This window comes from Rhincodon typus, chromosome 17, assembly GCF_021869965.1.
Source record: "Rhincodon typus isolate 14 chromosome 17, sRhiTyp1.1, whole genome shotgun sequence".
NCBI classification, from domain to species: Eukaryota; Metazoa; Chordata; class Chondrichthyes; order Orectolobiformes; family Rhincodontidae; genus Rhincodon; species Rhincodon typus.
Window position 1 is genome coordinate 53885676 of NC_063348.1, and position 15987 is coordinate 53901662.

A 15987-nucleotide genomic window follows, 5' to 3' on the forward strand; every position below is an offset into this window, starting at 1 on the left:
CCATTCAATGAGATTATGGCTGGTCTAATAATTCTCAACTTCTCTTTCCCTCCTTTTCCCACTTCCCTTGATTCCCTTACCAATTAAAAATCTGTCTATCTCAACCCTGAGTATACTTAATGACCCAGCTCAACAGCCTCTGTGGTAAAGAATTCCAGATTCACTACCCTCTGAGTGAAGGAACCCCTCTTCATCTCTGTCTCAAATGTGCAACCTTTTATTCTGAGATTATTCTCTCTGGCCCTAGACTCTCCCACAAAGGGAGGCAACCTCTTTGCATATATCCCTATGAATCTAGTAACTTCCAATATGGTCATGGATATTGTCATCTTCAAATGTACAGCACTCTATCATTTCCACTATCATCTCTCTGAAATTGGATCTGAACCTATGACCTTCTTACTCTGAGACAGTAATGACCCTCAGCTATTGTTAAGATCATAGTATTGTCCATTGTGTGAAGCTTATTCAAATAAGAGATATGAGGATCATTTTCTGATCATCCAAGCGACCAGCCCTAAAACCCAATTTTATCAGTCTGTGAGTATGTAGGCACCATTTTTTGGCAACATGCTTGTTTGCTGCATTCCATGTTGATCAAGTCACTGTGCAGATGCATTGGCATCGCAGTGCTTTCTGTTAAATATGTGCACTTTTAAATTGCATGAAAATTTTCCAGAATGTTGTGCACATTTTCTCTGTGATGTTTCACCCTATAACAGTGATAAGCTGATTAAATGTACCGTAATGCAAGATTCCAAAATTAAGCAAAGCCTGAGAATATTTACCATAGCAGAATTTCAGACAGCTATTTATTTATTCTACACATTCTCACTAAGGATTAAGGATGCACAGATTAAACAGCATTGCCTGAGTCACTCCCATTCATTTTATTATGGTGCTGATCTCCGCAAATCCAAAAGGACAAAATTCCTCTGCAACACCACCACAGGTCTTTCATTGACTTGTTCCAACCATTTCCCCTCCTCAATAGGCTGACCAAAACAGGTTAAAAGCTGCTAGTTCTTGATAACTCACTTTGAGTCCAGTCTATTCCCAATATGTCTTACACTCTGCAATGGGAGTGCTACAATATTAGTAAATCAGTTGGCTTTGCTTTGCAGTGTAAGATGTTTACAATCCTCAAGGTGTGTACAGTCACTGAACATCAGCTATTCAACCATCATGAAGGACCTTGTTAATTGTTCCTATAAGAATGGTCAAAGTTGGAAAAAGTAAAGCATGTGGATGGACTAATGGGCTCTTTTCTAGTTGAGGCTTGTGGCTGAATCCATGCAGGATGCATTATCCTGCAGACAGTCACAGGGTACTTGGTCTTGTCAATTAAAGACATTTTCAATTCCAACTGTACTGGAATAGTTTACTTTCATAAGTAGGAAATCAGAAAAAAAAGATTAGGCAGCATGTACCTCTGTTACACTGTGTCAACCCTAACCCATCTCACTGAGGAGACTTCAGTCCAGTCAACATTCAACAACTTACTTTGAAAACTCTACTCGAGTGTTAATCACTCTGACAAATTCTACCACAACAGCTGAGAAAATCCACGACATGTTAAAACATTTAAGAATACCAAATAAAACCCACAACATTCTAAAGAAAAAGTCAATCTTCCTGTGTCCTCATGTTAATGGATCCTTAAAAAATTCCAGAAACTGATTCGGATATGCATCTTCACCAAAAACTGATTAATTCTTTCTTGAACCATATCCTATATGCGTATCAGGATTTGTTGAAATCTGTCCATTTTTGAGATTGTTCACAGAAAACTAAACTTAAAAACGGGGTTAAACGCATGACCTCCTCCGACCTTTAGTGACAGAATATAATTAAATGATCCAGCCATGATATATTTATACTAATGCAGAAATGCATCCTCTTTAAATGAACTTATGGAGCATAGCCATTACTGACAGGAGAATTTATTGTCAGTCACTAGATCTGAGGATTGTCTTTCCTATAAGAAGCCCATCTTTTTGCAATTGCGCCTCATTGAGGAGTGACTACACAAGGTCACTTCTGAGAATAGATGACAGCAATCAAATTAGTGTGGGGTTTGAATTAGATGCCAGCCAAACTGAGTAAATTTGGTAGGTTTCTTTCTCAAAGGGCAAGAGTTAGGTTATTACAACACCACAGTTTCATGTCTTAGCAAATTAAAAACAGAAAGTCTAGTAGCACCTATGGAGACAGAAAGAGGGTTAACATTTTTTGACAGCAATATTCTTTCTTCAAAACTAATGTCATCTCTTAGTGATACCAGTTTCATTTTATTTAAAATTCTCAACTAATTAATGGCTTCATTAAATAAATAATGACTTGCATAGTTAGGTCTGCAGATGAAATTAAGTTAGGAGGTATATTGAGCATTCCGTATGGGGAAAGAATTTAAAGAATGACATAGACACACTAAGGGAACAGGAAAAACTTGTGGTAAATGGCATTCAATCTAGAAAAATGTGATTCTTCAAATTTGTGAAAAGAGAACTCAAAATATTTCTTTATGCTGAGAGGTGAATAGCTGTAGAGGGACAATGGAATTTGGCATACACATATCTGTAAAAGTTAACAATTTAGTACAAAAAATATTAAAAATGGCTACGAATTCACCAAGGCTCTGCAAACAGTCACCTTCCAAGCCCACAACTTCAACCACACAAAAAGACAACGGCAGCAGATACATGGGAACACCACCATCTGCAAGTCTGCCTTCAAGATGTACACCATTCTGACTTGGAAATATATCACTATGCCTTCACTTTTGCTAGGTAAAAATCTTGGAACTCCCTCCCTAACAGCACTGTAGTGTCCATACAGCACAAGGGCTGCAGTGAACTAAAAGAAGGAAGCTCATCTCCACCATCTGAATTGGGGATGACAATAAGTGTCAGCCCAGCCAGTGATGCCCAAATCCCCTGACACAGTAACAAAACAGGTGAGGCTCAAAAGTAAGAAAGTTCCACTTCAATTGTACAGAGTCTTAAACAATATCTGCAGTACTGTGTACAGTTTTGGTACCAAGGATATTAAGCGTCGAAGGGGTACAGTGCAGATTTATCAGAATGACTTTAAAATTCATTCGTGGAATGTGGATGTCACTCGTTAGACCAGCATTGATTGATTATCCCTGACTGCCTGGAGTGCAGTTAAGAGTCAGTCACTGTGGGTCTGGAGTAAGAGGCCAAGTGAGGATCGCATATTTCTTTCCCTAAAGTACTTTAGTGAACGAGATGGGTTTTTAATGGCAATCAACAGTGGTTACATGGTTGTCAATAGACAAGCTTTCAATTTCAGATCTTAATTGAAATCGAACTTCCAGAACATTAGCTGACATTCTGAATACGAGCACAGTGGCATTATCATTGTGACACCACCTTCACTTAAACCAAATTTTGAAGGGTTGAATTTTGAGGGTGTGTTGTATAATCTTCGTTTGCATTCCTACTGTGTTTAGAATGTTGAGAATGAACTGATCGAGGTGCTTAAAACAATGAAATTGTTTAAAACTATAATATCTCTGCATCTGTATTATCTCTCCCGGTGGGGAAATCCAGACCAAGAAAACATGACTTTAAAATTAGAATGAGGTAATTTATAAACAAAATCAAGATTTTTTTATTGCCCAAAGAGCACTGAAAATTGGAACTCACTTCAAACACTGAAGATGCTTCAATTGAAAGGATCAAGACTGTGCTTAACATATTTTATTTGGTAAGGATGGATAGAGTGGACAAGGCATACCTACTGTTCCTAATGGAGAGAGTAATTACAAAGGAGTATAGATTTAAGGTGATTGGAAGAAGGATTAGAGAGGACATGATAAAAAAAAACCTTCATTACCCAGAGGGGGGAGAGCATCTAGAAGTTGCTGCTCAGTTTGGTGTTGAAGTGGAAATCCTCAATTCATTAAAGAGGAAATTGAATCTGCATCTGAAGGGCTGTAACCTGCAAGGCTACGTACAAGGTGCTAGTAAATGGGATTAGAATGGGCAGATAATTTATTTGGCCAGTGCAGACATGATGGGCTGCATGGCCTCTTTCTGAGTTGTTACTTTTCTAAAGTTCTACAGTTTTCAGGCCAAGGGATCTGGATTAAAGGTAGACAATAATATTATCAGCCAAATTTAATTAAATGATGAACAAGGTTCAAGGGGCTGCATATTTCCATTTTTCGATTACAGTTCGTTGATTCCATCATGGAATTAGAATTTGCATTCACATCCTCTGGATTACTAATCCAGTAACTATCTGAGAGCTCTCCAATGTGAAGTGTACATTCCAAGTTAAACCAGTCTGAATCAAGTACACAAATGCTGCCTGAGATCCTAACAGTGACCATTTTGTTAATGTTAATAACTTCCAGGTTTTCGTGACCCATTTTATTCCAGGCACATGTGCAGCAAGCTTAATTTTATAAAGCACTAGATTCACTTTCTTTTCTGAGAATATCAGCAAGAATTCAATTATAAGTAACAACTTCCAGTACTTATTGCTGATTTATCTGAACCAGACTTTCGTGTAAGTACTTACAGGTAAAACTTATTAAAATTTTGAATCCACATGCCATACTTCAAAAGATTTTAAAATTAATTTCTGGCTTCACTGAGGTCAGAACTTGATACAATTGAAGGATTTAGGTTTGAAATCTGGAGATAACATTAGCAGGATTCTGTCCAGATGACTTATGGGATCAGAGCTGAGAGTGAAGACCTAAAGACAGTTTTCACTGCAGATGCAATTTCCAAACATCTGGATTCATGCTGATCTTTATAATTGAAGGTTACTTTTATACAGAATGGAAGTTAGAGATTAATTCTTCACAGAATATACTGGAAAAAAACACAGCAGTCCAAAAATTTGTTTGCACATGTCTATTTTTCAGTTAAAACTGGTACGAAAGGATCCAATACAGAGTGCCACGAATGTGTACTCAGTGTGGCATGAAAGGGCACTGTATGCACTATCGGTCAAACTGTCCTGTACTCAATCATGAAGCACACTTAAAGCTGGTACTAGTTCCATTTCCAATACAAATCAGTGTGTAAAATTTGATCTCAGGCCACTTGCTCAAAATAATTCATGACTAACAAGCGAAAAAAGACCAAAACGAAAACAGAGCTTCATTGATACACTGCCACGGGCCACCAACAGAAAGGTGGGAGTGGGAGTAATGTAGAGGATTAAGGTGACAAGAATTAGGAAGCTCAGGGTCATGTTTACAGGCTGAGTGGAGGTGTTCTACAAAGTGGTCATCCAGTATGCATTTGGCTTCCCCAGTGCAAAGGAGACCATATTGTGAGCAGTGAATACAGCAGACTAAAATGAAGGAAGCAGAAGTACATCAATGTTTCATTTGGAAGAAATCTTTGGTCCTTTGGATGATGAGATAGAAGGAGGTGAACAGGCAAATCTTTATTGCAGGGGAGGTCAAATATTAAGGTAGTGAAAACTTCTCACAACTATACAAGGAATTGGCGAGACTGCACCTAGACAACTATGCACAGTTTCAGTTTCCTTCCTGAAGGAGGGATATAGTTGCATTGGAAGCAGCTCAGGGGAAGGCTCATGTCAGACCCTGGGCAACAGGGTTGTTTTTCTTTTTCCCTTTAATTTTTATTTATTTATGGAAAGCAGCTTTCTAGCTGGGTTAATATTTGTTGCCCATCTCGAGTTGCCCTTGAGAAGATGAGCTGCCTTATTGATCCACTGCTGCCCATTTGTTGTAGGTGGACCCAAAATTCTAAAAGGGAGGGCATTTCATGATTTTTATGCAGGACAGTGAAAGAATGATGGTATATTTCAAATCAGGATGGCTTGAAGGGGAACTTGCAGATTGTTGTATTCCTATATATCTGCTGCTATTGTTTTTCTAGATGACAGTGGTCATAGGTTTGGAAAGTGCTGTCGAAGGAGCTGTGGTGAATTTCTGCAGCAAATCTTGTAGATAGCACACACTGTTGGGGGGGTGCGTGGAGGGGGTGAAAATTTGTGGATGTAGAGCCAATCAAACAGACTGCTTTACCTTGGATGGTGTCAAGTTTCTTCAGTACTGTTGGAACTGCAGTCACAGTATTATGTGGGCTAGTCTAATTCAATTTCTGGTCAATAGTAACCCTAGGGAGTTGGTTGTGCGATTCAGTGCTGGTTATACCATTGATATCTAGGGAGAATGGATAAATTCTTCCTTTTTGGACACAGTCATTGCCTGACAATTATTAGCACCTCAGTCACTTGTCACTTCTTAGCTCAAGCCTTGTTGCATTTGGACGTGGAGTGCTTCAGTATCTGAGGCGTTGCGAATGGTGCTAAAGATTGCACAATCATCTGCACAACATCCTACTTCTAACTTCATGATATAGAGTCTGTTGCATTTTGTGTTTTGTGTGCGTCTGCGTTTTGGATTAAGAGAACATACTTCTAATTCTTGATTATAGTTTAGAGGTTAGCCAGTGTTTTCCACTTCTTTTAAAAGTTAGTATTTTACAAAGAACAGATTACTTTGAGTTCATTAAACATGCCTGGAAAAGGTCTATTTTCTTCGAGACAAAAGGGAATCAATTGGCTATTTCGTTATTGAACAAACTGTCATACAAATGTGGCGAAGATTGTGCCACTATTTAAGAAGGTCTACAGGGAACTACAGACTGGTGAGTTGACATCAGTGGTGGGCAAGTTGTTGGAAAGGATTCTGAGAGACAGCTTCTACATGCATTTGGAAAGGCAAGGATTGATTAGGAATAGTCAGCATGGCTTTGTGTGTGGGGATATCGTGTCTCACAAACTTGGTTGAGTTTTTTGAAGAGGTGACCAAGAAGATAAATGAAGGCAGAGTGCTAGAGACGTCAACAAAGTTCTGCATGGTAGACTGGTTAGTAAGGTTAGATCACATGGGATCTGGGAAATCTAGCCAATTGGATATAAAGATAACACAGCGTGGACCTGGAGGAACACAGCAGGCCAGGCAGCATCAGAAGAACAGGAAAGCTGATGTTTTGGGTCGGGACACTTCTTCATTGAGTTATAACCCCTCCTCTGATGCTGCCTGGCCTGCTGTGTCCCTCCACCTCCACACTGTGTTATCTCAGACTCCAGCATCGGCAATTCTTTCTATCTCCAATTGGATATAAAATTGGCTTGATGGCAGGAGACAGAGGGTGGAGGTAGTGGGTTGTTGTTCAGACTGTGACCAGCATTTTTCCACAAGGATTGTTTCTGGGTCCACTGTTATTCATCATTTATATAAATTATTTGAATAAGAATGTAGGAGGTATGGTTAGTCAGTTTGCGGATGACACAAAAATTGGTGGTATAGTGGACAGTGAAGAAGGATATCTAAGAGTACAATGGGATCTTGATCAACTGGGTCAGTGGGCCGAAGAACGGCAGATGGAGTTTAATGTAGATAAACCTGAGGTGTTAGTAAGACAAACCAAGGCAGAACTTACACAGTTAATGATAGTGTCCTGGGGAGTGTTGCTGAACAGAAAGACCTAGGTGTGCAGGTACATAATTCCTTGAGAGTGGCGTCACAGGTAGACAGATAGACAGGGTGGTGAAGAAGGTGTTTGGCATACTTGTCTTCCTCATTCGGAGTATTGAGTACATGAGTGGGGATGTCATGTTACGGCTGTAAAAAACATTAGTAATGTCAAAGTACATTTTGAATATTGCGTACAGTTCTGGTCGCCCTGCTATAGAAAGGATGTTACCAAACTTGAAAGGGTACAAAAAAGATTTACAAGGATGCTACCGAGACTGGACAGGTTGAGTTAAAAGGAGAGGCTGGATAGGCTGGGACTTTTTTCCCTGGAGCATAGGAGTCTGAGGGGTGACCTTATCGAGGCTTGTAAAATCATGAGGGGCATAGATAAGGTGAATAGCCAAGATATTTTCCCCAGGGTAGGGGAGTCCAAAATGAGAAAACATAGGTTTAAGGTGAGAGGGTAAAGATTTAAAACAGACTTGAGAGGCAACTTTTTCACACAGAGGATGATGCATACATGGAATGAGCTGCCAGAAGAAGTGATATAGGAGAGTACAATTGCAACATTTGAAAGAAATTTGGACATGTATAGGCTTAGGTTCAGAGGGATATGGGCCAAAGGCTGGTAAATGGAACGAGTTCAGTTTAGGATGCCTGGTCGGTATGGATGAGTTGGATCGGAGAGTCTGTTTCTGCCCTGTATGACTCTACGACTGTATGACTCTAAATGGTGTGACAAGTGAAATAGTAGGATTTGACTGCCAGTATACTCTATCTGCCATTTTATTGGACACTCACATAACCTATCTATATCTTTGCAAGCTCTCTATCTCTTCATGACAACTTAATTTTCTACCTATCTCGTTGTCATTAGCAAAATTAGCTATCTTACATTTACTTCATTGATCCAAATCATTGATGAAGATTTTAAGTATTGGAGGACCTAGAACTGATCCCTGTGGCACTCTTAATCATGACAGTTTGCCAATCTGAGAATGACCTATATATCCCACTCTCTATTTTCTGATAGCTAATCAAACTTTTATCTATGTTAATTTATTATACCTGACACAATGTGCTCATATCTTGTGCAGAAACCTGTGATTTGGCACCTTGTCTAATGTCTTTTGGAAATCCAAGTAACTACATTAACTAGTTCCCCTCATGGTTGCTACTTTATCAAATACTCAAATAAATTAGCTAAACACAAACAAAAAAGAAATTGCTGGAAAATCTCAGCAGGTCCGGCAGCATCTGTGGAGAGAAATCAGAGTTAATGTTTCAGGTCCAGTGACCTTTCCTAAGAAAGTTTTCGGTTTTTATTTAGTAGTTAAACACAAGTTCTCTTTGATAAAACAACATTGGGTCTGCCTGATAAATCATGAATTGCTCAGTATCCTGCTACAACTTCCTCATTAATAAATTACAGATGTTAGGGTAATTGGCTTAGAATTTCCTGCCTTCTGTTTCCCTCCTTTCTTGAATAAAGGTGTTACATACGATATTTTCCTATCTGCTGAGATGGCTGCAAAATCTAAGGAATTTTGGAAGTTTGTAACAGAAATGATTGTAATGAGATTAGCTAGGTGCGCCTCATAGAATATGGGTTCCCTGATTGGGGCTGTTAATCTGGTCCAATTAGGGAACTCTGGCTGACAGATATAACAGGAGTGTCAGACATCCTGTTGACTCAATGAGCTGGCTCTGAGGGAGCTGGATCAGTGTCAAGGACTCTCCACCTGTAACTAAACAGTGACTTGGTGACAGGATATTGGCCACTGTGGAGTTATTTCAGTAACTAATGCATCTACAATCTGTACCACCAGTTCCTTTAAAACCCTAGATGCAGGCCATTTGGTTCTGGGGACTTTGCAGCTTTTAAATCCCCTTTCCTAACCTCTTTGCTTTGGTAATGGTGATTGCTCTATGCTCATCCCTCCTTATCACATCTTCATCTTCGATTATCTTTGGGGTGTTATCCATTTTCCACGATTATAGTCATCAATTACCCATTCAAAGCTGCCACCATCTTTTGTTTTTCTTTATCAATTCCCAGACTCAATCTCTAGGGAGCAAAATTAACTTTAGTTACTCTTTCCTATTGAAATACTTTTAGAAATTCTTTCTGTTTGTTTTGATATTATGAGCTAGCTTTGTCTCTACTTACTGTCTCTTTTTTACCTTATTGGTCATTCTTTGCTGGTTCTTAAAGTCTGCCATGCAAAGTAAAAGCACATGGCATAGAAGTTAACATACTGGCTTGCACAGAAGTTTAGCTGGGCAGCAAAAAACAGAGAGGATGCGTAAAAGAATCTTTATCTGTTTAGCAGGGCATGACAAGTGGAGTCCGACAGGGATTGTGCTGGAGCCTCAACGTTTTACAATTTATATCAATGACTTAGATGAGTGGATTGAAGGCATAGAAGCTAAATTTACAGATGACACAAACATGGGTAGGAATATATGTTGTGAAGAGAACATATGAAGGTTGTAAATAGGTATAGGTAGGATGCATGAGTAGGCAGGCAGATTACATTGTGAGAAAATATGAAATGGTTCACTTTGGCAGGAAGAATAAAAATGAAGAATTCCAAGGTGCAGAGGGGTCTAAGTGTTCTGGTCTGTAAGTCACAAGATGTTAGTATGCAGGTACAGGAAGTAATTAAAAAAACTAATGCATGCTATCCTTTATTACTGGGATAGTTGACTATAAAAAGCAATGATAACAGAAATTGCTGGAAAATCTGGTAGCATCTGTGGAGACAAATCAGAGTTAACGATGCAGGTCCAGTGACGGTTCTTTGGAACTAGCGACTGGACTGAAAACACTAACTCTAATTTATCTCCACTTGGCCTTAAATTTTGTTGCCAGCCCTGCTGAGATTTTCCAGCAATCTCTGTTTTTGTTTTAGATATCCAGCATCTGCAGTTCTTTTGGCTTTTATAAAAGCAGCAAATGTTATGTTTCGTTTCTGCAGGGTACTGGTGAGACTGCATTTTGAATATAGAGTCATAGAGTCATTGAGTAATACAGCATGGAAACAGGCCCTTCGGCCCAAACTGGTCCATGCTGACCATGGTGCCCACTTAGCTGGTTCCAATTGCCCACATTTGGTCCATATCCCTCTAAACCTTTCCATTCCTTGTACCTATCCAAATGTGTTTTAAATGTTGCTATTGTACCTGCCTCAACCACTTTCTCTGGAAGCCCATTCCACATACACACCACTGTCTGTGTGATGAAGTTGCCCCTCAGGTCCTTCTTAAATCTTTCCCCTCTCACCTTAAACCTATTCTCTCTATTTTTCAATTCCCCATCCCTGGGAAAAAGACAATATGCATTCATCCTAGCTATGCCCCTCATGATTTTATACACCTCAATAAGGTCACCCCTCATTCTCCTAAGTTCCAAGAAATGAAGTTCTATCCTGGCCAACCTCTCCCTATAACTCAGGCCTACTAGGCCTGGCAACATCCTCGTAAATCTTCTTTGCACACTTTCCAGTTTAACTATGTCTTTCCTGTAAGAGGTGACAAAAACTGTATACAATATTCCAAGTGCGGCCTCACCAACGACCTCTACAACTGTAACATAACGTCCCAACTCCTCTACTCAATGCCTTCACTGATGAAGGCCAGCATGCTAAATGCCTTCTTCACCACCCTGACCACCTGTGACACTGCTTCCAATGAACTATGTACTTATACTCCTAGCTTTCTCTGTTCTGCAACCCTCCTCAGGACTTTACCATTTACTGTATAAGTCCTACCTTGGTTTGACTTCCAAAGTGCAACAACTCACACTTATCTGTATTGAATTGCATTTGCCAATCCGCAGGCCACTTCCCCATCTGATCAAGATGCCTCTGTAATTTTTGATAACCTCCCTTGCTACCAACGATACCTCCTAATTTTGTATCATCTGCAAACTTAATAATCATGCTTTGTACATTCATATCCAGTTAATTTATGTAAATAACAAATAACAAAGGTCACAGCACTGACCCCTGTGGCACACCACTAGTTGCAGGTTTCCAGTCCGAGAAACAACCTTCAAGCATCACCCTCTGCTTCCTACCTTCGAGCCATTTTTAAATCCAATTAGCTAGCTCTCCCTGGATCCCATGCGACCTAACCTTCATGATTAGCCTGCCGAGCGAGATTTTGTCAAAGACCTTACTAAAGCCCATGTAGACAACATCCATTTCCCTACCCTCTTCTATTCTTTTGGTTACCCCTTTAAAAAACTCTAAAAGATTTGTCAGACATGACTTCCCACGCACAAATCCATGCTGACTATCCCTAATCAGACCTTGACTGTGGTTTTGGTCTCCTTATTTAAGGAAGGATGCAAATAATTTGGAGGTAGTGCAGAGGAGGTTTACTAGATTGATGTCTGTAATTAAATGGGTTATTTTATGAGGAAAGACTGGGCTTGTTTCTACTTGAGTTTGGAAGAGTGAGGAGTGACCTGATTGAAGAATGTAAGGTGCTGAATAGTTTGGACTAGGTGGGAATGGAAATTCCATTTCCACTTGTGGGTGAGTCCAGAACTAGCAGACTCTGTTTTAATTTTGGCGGTTGCCTTTTTAGGGCTTTGGTGGGGTCATTGAGTACCTTTAAGATGGAAGTGGATAACCTTTGATTCCCCTGTCAAATAAGAATTTATCAAGGGTAGAAGGGAATGTGGAATTCAAAACACAAATAGATCAAGCATGATCTGATTGAATGATGAAGCAGACTGAGGCACCTACTTCTGCTCCTAATTCATTTGTTTACATGTCCAATTCTCTAATCCACCACCAGTCTTGGTGCATATGTACAGGTTTCTTTCAATTTAGTACTAACATTAATGTCCTTAATCATGTACGATGCACCTTCTAAGGACCCTTTCTTTATCTTTGCTGTGCATTATTAAATATCTCCTCAAATGTCTGCCAGTGCAATTCTACATTCCCCCCTTTCAAATTAGTTTCCTAGGTCAGCCGAGCCAGCTCTGTTTCTATATGCTTTTTTTAATTTTAAAGCAAAAGTCATAGATTCACACTTCTTTCTTTCAAACTGAACATAAAATTCTTTCATGCATGGTCATTGATATGTAGAAGCTCCTTTGTCATGAGGTTATTAATTAATCTTTTCTCATCATTGAGCATGATCAACACTGAAGTCTAGGCGCGAAATGTCAGCTTTCCTGCTCCTCTGATGCTGCTTGGTCTGCTGTGTTCATCTAGCTCTACACCTTGTTAACTGAGGTTGATAGGTTTCCACATTTTCACATATGAAAAACACCAAGGAATACGGGGATATTGCAGGAAAAAGGTGTTGAAGTAAAAGATCACCCACGATCTCAGTGAATGATTGAGAGTGTTTGAAGGCCTGAATGGCCTTCTCCTGCTACTATTTCTCATTGGCACATTATCCAATCATAATTTATGCTGTAGTTATTTAAAAAATACCCTGGTTTGACCCCACTTGTTGCACTGTAAGGAGATCTGGGTACCACACCTTAGGAAGGGTATATTGGCCTTGGAGGGTGTACAACATAAGTTTACAAGAATGATACCTGGACTTCAGGGGTTAAGTTATGAACTGGGATAACACAAATTAGCCCTATTTCCTCTAGAATTTAGAAGGTTAAGAGGTGATCTCATCAAAATCTTTAAGATACTTTAGAGACTTTTAAGCGACTCTTAGCCACATGGAGGATAGTAAAATGTAGGATATGCAGGGTAGATTGTTCCTAGTAGGATAATAGGTTGGCACAACATCGTGGGCTGAAGGGCCTGTACTGTGCTGTACTGTTCTATGTCCTATATGATCATGAAAATACAGGGTAGATAAACTATTTCCACTGGTTGGAGATTCTAGAGCCAGGGGGCGTACCCTGAGAATTAGGGCCAGACCATTCAGGAGAGATGTTAGAAAGTACTTCTACGCACAAAGGGTGGTAGATGTTTGCAATTCTTTTTCCACAAATGGCAGTTGATGCAAGGTCAGTTGTTAATTTTAATTCTGAGGTAGACAAATTTTTGTTAAGCAAAGGTATTAAGAGATGTGGGCCAAAGGCAAGTATATGGATTTAGGCCACAGATCAGCCATGATCTCATTCAATGGTAGTAAAGGCTCAAGCAGTTGAATGGCCTACTACTATTCCTACATTCTTCTGGTCGACAGTAGACCGCTTCCCCACTGGTTCTGATATGTCCTACTCTAAGAAATTGGTCTGAAAACACCCTAGCACTGTTTTTCTGTGTCTACCTTTCCCAGCCTGATTCTCCTAATTCACATGTCTACTACCTTACAGTGCAGTTCTTGCTCCATTTATTTCTTCCTGTATGCTCTGCCCTACAAAATACCTACTGATAGGGGACTTGTAAACCACTCCCACCCCTTTTTACTTTTGCTATTTCTTATCTCAACCCAAACTGATTCTAAATCTTAGATAACAAGGTGTAGAGCTGGATGAACACAGCAGGCCAAGCAGTATCAGAGGAGCAGGAAAGCTGACGTTTCGGTTCTGGACCTTTCTTCAGAAATGGGGGAGGGGAAGGGGATTATGAAATAAATAGGGAGAGAGGGGGAGCCAGATGGAAGATGGATAAAGGAGAAGATAGGTGGAGAGGAGACAGACAGGTCAAAGAGGCGGGGATGGAGCCAGTAAAGGTGAGGAGTTAGGGAGGGGATAGGCCAGTCCAGGGAGGACGGACAGGTCAAGGAGGCGGGGATGAGGCTGGTAGGTAGGAGGTGGGGATGGGGCTTGAGGTGGGAGGAGTGGATAGGTGGGAGGAAGACGGACAGGTTAGGGAGGCGGGGACGAAATGGGCTGGTTTTGGGATGCGATCGGGGGAGGGGAGATTTTGAAGCTTGTGAAGTCCTTGATCTTCCTAGTTAAAGTCATCATCCAATGCTGAACTAATGCCGTCCTTAATTAACAGAACTACCCCTGCAATTTCTCCCAGTTTTCAGTCATTTGGATATATCAAATACCTTCCTACATTCAGGTCCCAGCCTTGGTCACCTTGAAACCATGTCTCTGTAATGCCTGTCAAGCCAATTTCCCCTCCCCCTACCACATCCCAAAACTAGCCCAGCTCGTCCCCACCTCCCTAACCTGTCTTTCCTCCCACCTATCCCCTCCTCCCACCTCAAGCCCCACCCCCATCTGCTACCTACTAACCTCATCCCGCCCCCTTGACCTGTCCGTCCTCCCTGGACTGACCTATCTCCTCTCTACCTCCCCACCTACACTCACCTTTACTGGCTCCATCCCTGCCTCTTTGACCTGTCTGTCTCCTCTCCACCTATCTTCTCCTCTATCCATCTTCTATCCGCCTTCCCCTCTCTCCCTATTTATTTCAGAACCCCCTTCCCCTCCCCCATTTCTGAAGAAGGGTCTAGGCCCAAAACATCAGCCTTCCTGCTCCTCTGATGCTGCTTGGCCTGCTGTGTTCAACCAGCTCTACACCTTGTTATCTCAGATTCTCCAGCATCTGCAGTTCCTACTATCTCTGAAGCCATATATATTTATCTCTTGTTACAAATGCTGTGTGTATCCAGACACAGGGCCTTAATTTTTTTCAACAATTCTTGGAACCTTTGATCTTATCTGTTGATGCATTTTATATTTGTATGTTCTACCCCTTCCTGTTACATATTTGTAATACTTACATAAATTGCTGCCTGATTCTATTAGTTTGTTGTTTCCCTTTATTTCACTATATTACCCGTTACTTGATCTGTCCTGACACTAGTTAGTTTAACCCTCTGTACCACCAGTTATAAGAATCACAGCATGATACAGGTGTAGGCCATCCTAACAGCTCCCACTTTCCCAAGTTCTGGTGCTGGTGTCCCGTGAATTGAAATTTATTTTTGCAATATCGATCTTTGAGCAATACATCCATCTCTCTAATTACTTTTACCATGTACCAATGTGCTTGGCTCAGGTAACAATTTAGATAATTGCCCTTGTGATTCTGCTTTTTAATGCAGACCATAGCTGCTCAAACTCCTCCAGCAGAACCTCCTTCTGGTTCTACCTATGTCATTGATACAAACTTTGGCCATGACCAGTGGATCTTTCTCCTTCCGCCACAAATTCCTCTCCAGCCCAAAGCCATCTCCCAAACCCAAAACAACCATTTGGATTCTTGCTCGGGGCCACAGAGAACTGTATCTATTCCCCTGACTATACTACCTCCTATATCACTCAATTGCTCATATTTTTCAAGCTCAAATGTCTTTGTGTATCACAGTCCCCTGGTCAGTTAGCTCAGCCACTTTGGAGACCCTGTTATCATCAAAACAGCCTGAAGAAACCTCAAACCAGGACTGAAGTTTCAGCATTCGTCCATTCCAGGTCCCCTTACGTTCTTCATCTGCAGTCACCCCTTCCTCTCCCTAATCACAAGCTGAAGGAAAATACCCTATCCTAGCCAACAAGGTGCAGGGCTGGATGAACACAGCAGGCCAAGCAGCATCAT

General features: G+C 40.7%; 1 protein-coding gene across 1 annotated transcript in view; it reads right to left on the reverse strand.

Annotated features, from left to right (window-relative positions):
• The window catches only part of LOC109910436 (growth arrest-specific protein 2), a 127188-nt gene that overhangs the window by 62227 nt on the left and 48974 nt on the right, over positions 1 to 15987 (reverse strand). The gene's annotated exons all lie outside the window — the stretch shown is intronic.